Below are 8,152 nucleotides of genomic sequence, written 5' to 3'. Positions count from 1 at the left end.
TTTGGCAAAAAATCGAGAAATCGGACCGAGTTAACACCTCTAGTTTTTCTGATAGTAATAAAAAAATAAAAATAACCTTATAAATTTCTTAACAATACAAAACTACTCCCATAGATTTGAAAAAATAAAAATATTTAAAAACGAACAAATTTAATTTTTTTTTAAAAAAAAGATCTTTTAAATAAAAAACAAAAATTTTATTTTTTATTTTTTTTAAAAACGAATTTAAAAAACCGAAAAAAAATTTATTTAAAAAAAAATTAATTTTTTTAAAACGAAAATTTTGTATTTTTTTATGCAAAAATTTTCAATTTTTATAAAAAAATTTAATTTTTATTTTTTAAAGCGAATTTTTTTTTTTTTAAAAAAAAGGAATTTTTTAGTTAAAAATAAGGGAAAAATATAAAAAAGCCCCCCAAACTACCAGCCGTTTTCGATTTAGCCCCCTGATGTTTCAAAAGTCATAAAGTAGCCCCTTAAACTACCAATCAATTGCAATTTGGCCACTCCGTTAGTCAACACCGTCAAATTGGATGGAAAATGCAAAACGACGTCGTTTTGGAATGTTAAGTTACTAAAATGCCCTTTTGAAAAAAAAAATCAATTAAAAAAATGCCCACAAAACGACGTGGTTTTGAGAAAAAAAAAATAAAAAATTAATTAAAAAACTGTGCCCCGCGAGCTCCGGCCTCGCCTAGCCTCTCCGGCGAACCGGCACCCCACGAGCACCGGCCTCACCTCGCAACCCGAACCAGCTTCCTCGAGTTTTCCAGAACAAGATGAAGGAGAGAGAGAGAGATTTTCGCACTTTCAAATTTGTTTCTTTGGATTTTGATTTTCACATCGATTTTCCCGGCACATTTTTGGGAAAAATCGCAGGTTTCAGTTTCCTTTGAATATTTTGTTTTTTTGGGCAGAGAAAATCTATAGAGCTAGTTGACTCCATTTTTGCTGAAGAGATCTATTCTATAGCTTTGACAGGTTGTAGGTTTTTGGGTCGCAACCAGTTCTTTTCGCCGGGCCGTCGATCTTTGTGTGGTTTTCTTCAAGTGTAAGATTAATGGGTTCGATTTTTTCTTGTTTGAGATGCCATTGACTGTACGAAGAAAAAGAAAAAAAAAGTTGAAGTTCCTTTCTCTTTCTTGTGAGACTTGGAATTGTACTATTCTCTTTCTCCCTGCGTGTGTTTTTTGCTGGGATTAGAATCGTGTAATGCTGAGGTCAAAGGTTCATAAAACTGGTTTGAAAACCTTTGTCTCAATTTGGTGTGTCTAGTTTTCGACACAGATTGCTAGGAATCAAAGTTTATACAGATCTGAATCAATGTCAGGCTAGCCTCGCAACCCCAACTCAGGGTCGCCGACCATCTACAGTTCTCGCCTCAGGGCCGTCAGCACTTCTATCTCCATTGAACCACCGTTTTTTTAATTAATTTTTTATTTTTTATTTTCTCAAAAATGACGTCGTTTTGGGGCTTTTCTAAATTGATTTTTTTGTTTCTTCTCAAAATGGCATTTTAGTAACTTAACCTTTCAAAACGACGTCGTTTTGCATTTTCCATCCAATTTGACGGTGTTGACTAACGGAGTGGCCAAATTGTAACTGATTGGTAGTTTGTGGGGCTACTTTATGACTTTTGGAACATCAGGGGGCTAAATCGAAAACGGCTGGTAGTTTGGGGGGCTTTTTTATATTTTTCCCTAAAAATAAAGTTATAAAACAAAATTTAAAAAACAAAAACGAAAATTTTCAAATTTTATTTTAAAAAAAAAAAATCAAATTTTTTCTTATAAAAAATGTTTTTTTTAAGAAATTTTTTTAATTTGGTATATATATATATATATATTCGTTTTAGGTTTTTTCGAGAAGTTTCACTATTTTTTGTTTTTATTTTACTAAGGGTAGTTTCGTCTGATTAGGTGTTAGTTTGAGGGGCATACCGTATATGAACTTTCCCCTATATAATATTATATACACGCTTTCTCTTAAAAAAAAAAAAAAAAACTTGATGCTATCGCTACCTTTAAATTATAAGTTCGGGTCGGCTAGGTTACTTCGGATAGTATCGGTATCGAACGGGTTTTGCCCAGCCCCGGAGACTAGCACATTACTCATGTTGGTTGGAAACAGCATCGTTTAGGAGATTGGACAAGAAACTGTGATGGGCCTAGTGGGCCACTTTGCCTTGGCATAGGCTCTTGAGGCCCCAAATATTTTACAAGTTTCCTATGCCTCCTCCTTGGGTGGAAGCTCTCAGGGCAAGTAGAAAATGCCCACTCTACCAAAAGGCTGCAGATTCTAATCTGTTTATCTTCTTATATAAGATAAAGCATCACTAGTCACACCCAAATCCTTATGGACAAATTTTGTCTGTTGAAGAAACAATGGGTTTGTTTGATAATGCATCTTGGGTTTTCAAAAGCATTAACAAACAGATGTAAATACAAAACACTTAAAATTTCTTTCATCTTTATGCCACATTAGAACATTTTTTTTTTCAACAAAAACGTACAATTTAAAAAGTTTTATCAAACTAACCATTTTTTTGTGCAATCTAAACTAATCTCAATCCAAGGGAACAGTCTCCAAGAGGTAGCTCAATCGGCTAGGACCACGCCTAATGAAACGGAGGTCACTAATTCGAATCCTCCTTACCTCTTGTGCGGACATATAAAAAAAAAAAAAATCCATAAGGAACAGATTGAACAAGCAAAAGTACCGGCGTGATCTTAGGAATACATAAGTACAAGTGCAAATATTTGGGTGAAACCAACAAATAGAATGCACTGTCTGACTGCTAAATTTCAACTTTCAAAAGACAATTTGTGAACAAAAAATATGACGATTTCATTTACTACCAAAAGAAAACCAATAAAGGTAAGGCATATTGTAAATCATCTACAAAAGGAACAGTAAAAAAGGATGACAATTTAGTGGTGATGACTTTGGCATCCATCAATCCCTCCATTTCAATTGTTTTCCTGAACATATCAATATTAACTTTGCAGCACCCTGCACAAATAAAAAATCAATTAAGAATAACAAATAACAAAAAAATAAAAAAATAAAAGAAATTACCTTGTAAAATTGGTTTGAGTGTTTCGACAATTCTATAGACGGTAGAAGCATTTGCAAAAATGTGGTCGAGAAATGTATCAAGTACGAGGTGATGAACACATCACTTTTCTTATCGAAGAGCTTATTGATAATTAAAAAATCTCTAGGAATCTCAATAAGAGATTATTTATTATGCTTAATACTATCGAGATTTCAATAAGATTTGGTGATATCTCAAGAAGAACCGTGCTCATCAACATGATCTACAAAGTTTGTTTTTGGCAGATATTTAGGTTCATAAATTTTGGAGACACCACAACTCTACCTGATCGGTTACATTTATTGTATACTAAATTACAACGGTTTTTTTTTAGTATTTTTTTTTGTTATTTATTATTTTTAATTGGTTTTAGTTATTTATTTATTTTTTTGTGTGCAGAGTATTATGCTCTTTAAATCGATTTATTTAGTAGATCGATTATGATTGATGACTTGCTGTTTGAAGTAGATATAAGCGACAAATTGATATATTATTGTGGTGCGAACCTCATATCGATTAAAACAAATTAAAAGAAATTACCTTGTAAAATTGGTTTGAGTATTCCGACAATTCCATAGACGGTAGTAGCATTTATAGACCCTACTTCGAATACACAAATCTTCACACACATTAAAATAATAATAAAAAAAAATTAAAAATTAAAAAAAATCAATTAAATAAAGTTGGGGATAAATTAAGGGTTTGACATAAAAATTATTACCTTAAGCTGATGAAAAATTAAAGGTTTTGGATGAAAATTATTACCTTCCTTGAATGGCGTGTGCCATACTACTAGAATCCTGGGGGAGGATTGTCGTTGTCCATGGCTTTAGAGGCGGTTTGGGGACAGGTTCGTAAAAGAAATGGCTCGCAGGTTAAGAGTGAGATGTGGTCGAGAAGCGTCTCGAGTATGCAGGTGATGAACACCTATAAGAAGAGCTTATTGATAATTAAAATCTCTAGTAATCTCAATAAGACATTATTTATTGAGCTTATTACTATCGAGATATCGATAACATCATATACAATGTTTGTCTTTGGTAGATATTGAGGTTCATAAATTTGTTAGAGACCACAACTTTGCATGATCTGTTACATTTACTATATACTGAATTATAAGGTATGAAGTTTTTTTTTTTTTTAAGATTTTTTTTGTTATTTGTTATTTTTAATTGGTTTTATTTATTTATCTTTTCTGTGCAGAGTGAAGAGCATAATCGTTATAGTAAAAAAATCGATTTGAAGAGCATAACACCCTAAAAAAAAAAAAAAAAAAAAAAAAAAAAATTCTAAATACAGTAAATGTAACACACTAGACACAGTTGTAGGTTCTGTGCAATCTATAAACCTCAATATTTTCCGAAAACAGACATTAAAATATATTTAGAATTTAAGAAACTAAGTCATAGAAATGTAGATTACCTTCTTTGCGTTTGGAGGAGAAAGATCAAGCGAAATGAGATTGTTTTCAGGTGGGGGTGGCTGGTTCTCGAATAGGATTCCAAACAAGTGTCTTCCAAACGGTGACAAGAAGGCTGGAATCCTAGGGGAAGGTTCCAAATATTACTCAATTGAGTGTTGATGATTATAGTTGTTGGAATATTTTATATTTTCTAACTTAGGTTTATTAATATTTTCCTTAACAAGTTATTTATCTTTATGTTAAAATATTTTTGTTCTCCGTTATTATATTTCCTTGTAATGTTTATTATATTATTTAATTAGTTTAGGGTTACTTGATCACTACTCATTGTCTCTCTATAAATAGAGAGTTATGTAATATTGTTTGACATAGTAAATATACAAGATGTAGCTCATACGTCTCTCTCTGCTTCATCCCCATGGTGGATATCAATATCCACATATAAAACATGCTTTGGAAGCTCAGTATCATGAGGTCTTTCCTGGAATTGGACACTGGGTGTATGCTGAAGCTTTGAGAGATTATTAAGAAGCATAGCCCGTATATCATCCAATAATTGGCGTGAATTCTTATTTTCCATGTTACTTGGGGAAAACACTCATAATACTCATGTTATGGCATCTTATGATCAACTTCCACTCCAAGTGCAACCCCTGTCAGCTTCGTAGCACCAGCATCAAGCAACATTTCGAATAGTATAACCACCCCCACCCAATAGCAATAGTGGGACATTAAACGATCTCATAAATCTGACACACTATGCATGACCTTTGATAGAAAGATTGAAGCATCCTAGTCTGTCCCCAGATAAAGAGTCAGCACCACACTGGAGAACCACAACACCAAACCTAAAAACTTCCATCACCTTTTCAATTATTGGCTTGAACAATGGTAGCTCTTGTTATCAATCCCATCATCTAGTGGAACATTAAGGGAGTTGTTACGTGATTGCGTAACTGACCGAGTAACTCGAGCTTCGACAGGATAAGAAGCAGGATCTTGCTTCTTATTCTTACCTATGGTGCTAACTTGGGAAAATTAGCATAGGAAATTGGAGGTTCCTGGGCCTCTTTCAAACAATAGAGTTTGAGAATATAATTTGCATGCCTTCTTATTAAAAGATCTCCTCTTTAAATAGAGGGAACTAAATCTTCTTGGAATTGAGTTCTAGAACTTAGAATTCAACTCCTACAATGACACTTACTCATTCACGTGGAATTCAATCCAGTGAGGATTATTTGTAATTTAAACTAATAGAGATAACTTAAGACTTGAAAACAAGATAACTTGATAAGTGCTGCACTATTATCTAATGCAATACATATCCTAACTCAATTTAAATAAAAGACTCCAACTAAGATAAAGCAAAGCATAAACCTAAGGATGCTATATCTTAATTAAAAGACTCTAACTAACGAATCCAGCATGCAAGACTCCTTCTCACTTTCCAATACCTCCTCTCATAACATTCCTCCCCCCTTTGAACTGTCCTTGTCCTCAAGGACAATTCTCTGGAAGTTGTTGCTGGATGATAGGTTTGGTTGATGTGTCCATTTATGATGGACCCACCCGATCTTCCTTCTTTTTGCCTCTCTCTCCACCCTCTTCTCTTCCTCCAAACGGTGCACAAGATGTTTGAGGCCTCTTAACTCCACCTCTCGGTTCTTCCATGAAAACTTCATCAAGAGTTTTGCAAAATCCCAAAATATTGGTCCAAGCGTGCGTAACCACTGAGTACCCAAAACCACCTCACATGCATCCATGTGTAATATGAAAAAATCCACCGTGAATGGTTCTCCTTGCAGCCACAACGTTATCCCTGCACATAGACCTGTGCAACTAATTTTGTCTCCACTATCTACTATAACGTGCATCTTTCCAATGGGTTTTGGTTTCAATCCCAATCTGTTGGCTATTTGTGGATTGAGAAAGTTGTGAGTACTTCCCGAATCCATCAAAACGACCACTCCCATTTTTCCTAGATACCCTCTCACACGCATTGTTTGTGGGTTGGTTGTTCCTGTTAGTGCATGTATTGAAATAATCGGTTCCACCCCCATCACATTTGCATCATCGTGGACCTTTTCCTCTTCGTTTTCATCCTCACTCAGGTATACTCCTTCGATGACAAATAATTTTTTACAACGATGCCCTGGAACAAACTTTTCATCGCAATTGAAACACAAACCTCGTGTTCTTCGTTCTTGCATCTCAGAGGTAGATAGGTGACGTGTTGGAATAATTTCTCCCTTGTCCAGATTTGAGGGAGGCAATAGAGGAGTTGTCTCCTTTGGTGTCATGCGCTTCTCGTCTGATATTGGAGGTTTCTTCAAACTCCAATTCCTTGCTTCATACAATCTGGCCAGACCGATGGCTTCGGTTAATGAATTGGGTCTGCCTGCTTGCACCTCCGTCCTCACTGTTCCTTTAAGGCCGCTGATAAAGCACCCTAATTGGTGCGAGTTTGATAACTTGCCAACGCGACTAAGAAGTTGTTCAAATTGGGATTGGTATTCCCTCACAGATCCGGTTTGCTGCAATTTTGTAAGGTCGCCAAAATGATCTTCGAATATGGTTGGGCCGTAGCGTATGTGGAGTGCCTTTTTTAAAGAATTCCAGGTTGGTATCTCCTCATCTTCCTTCCACAATTGATACCACAATTGAGCCTCCTTTTCTAGGTGATAGGCTGCCATTGGTAACCTCTCTTCTTCGATTGTTCTTTGAAATTCAAAGAATTGCTCCACTCGGCAAATCCAGCTTGTAGGATTGTCCATCCCATTATACTTTGGGAAATCCAGCTTGGCTAATTTCGGTGCCATGGAATTTTGGTTTCCATGGTGTGGCTTGTCACGAGTTCTTGCTGTAGAATTTTCCCCATAATTTTTTTCTTCTTTGGACAACCTTCTGTTGATCTCCATTATTTCCCTGGAGTTCTCGGATAGCATTTTGGCAGATTCCTTGGAGTTCTCGGCTTGCACTCTGGCAGTTTCATTATTCTTCTTTATCATTCCTTCGAACATGGTTTGAAGGTTGGCGAGTTGTTTTTCCATCCGCTCCATACGTGGATCGGCCATCGGGATCGAACTACGCTCTGATACCACTTTGTTACGTGATTGCGTAACTGACCGAGTAACTCGAGCTTCGACAGGATAAGAAGCAGGATCTTGCTTCTTATTCTTACCTATGGTGCTAACTTGGGAAAATTAGCGTAGGAAATTGGAGGTTCCTGGGCCTCTTTCAAACAATAGAGTTTGAGAATATAATTTGCATGCCTTCTTATTAAAATATCTCCTCTTTAAATAGAGGAAATTAAATCTTCTTGGAATTGAGTTCTAGAACTTAGAATTCAACTCCTACAATGACACTTACTCATTCACGTGGAATTCAATCCAGTGAGGATTATTTGTAATTTAAACTAATAAAGATAACCTAAGATTTGAAACAAGATAACTTGATAAGTGCTGCACTATTATCTAATGCAATGCATATCCTAACTCAATTTAAATAAAAAGACTCCAACTAATAATAAGATAAAGCAAAGCATAAACCTAAGGATGCTATATCTTAATTAAAAGACTCTAACTAATGAATCCAGCATGCAAGACTCCTTCTCACTTTCCAATACCTCCTCT

The sequence above is a fragment of the Corylus avellana genome, chromosome ca4 (assembly GCF_901000735.1).
Source record: "Corylus avellana chromosome ca4, CavTom2PMs-1.0".
Taxonomy (NCBI): domain Eukaryota; kingdom Viridiplantae; phylum Streptophyta; class Magnoliopsida; order Fagales; family Betulaceae; genus Corylus; species Corylus avellana.
Note: the sequence above shows the minus strand (reverse complement) of the source record.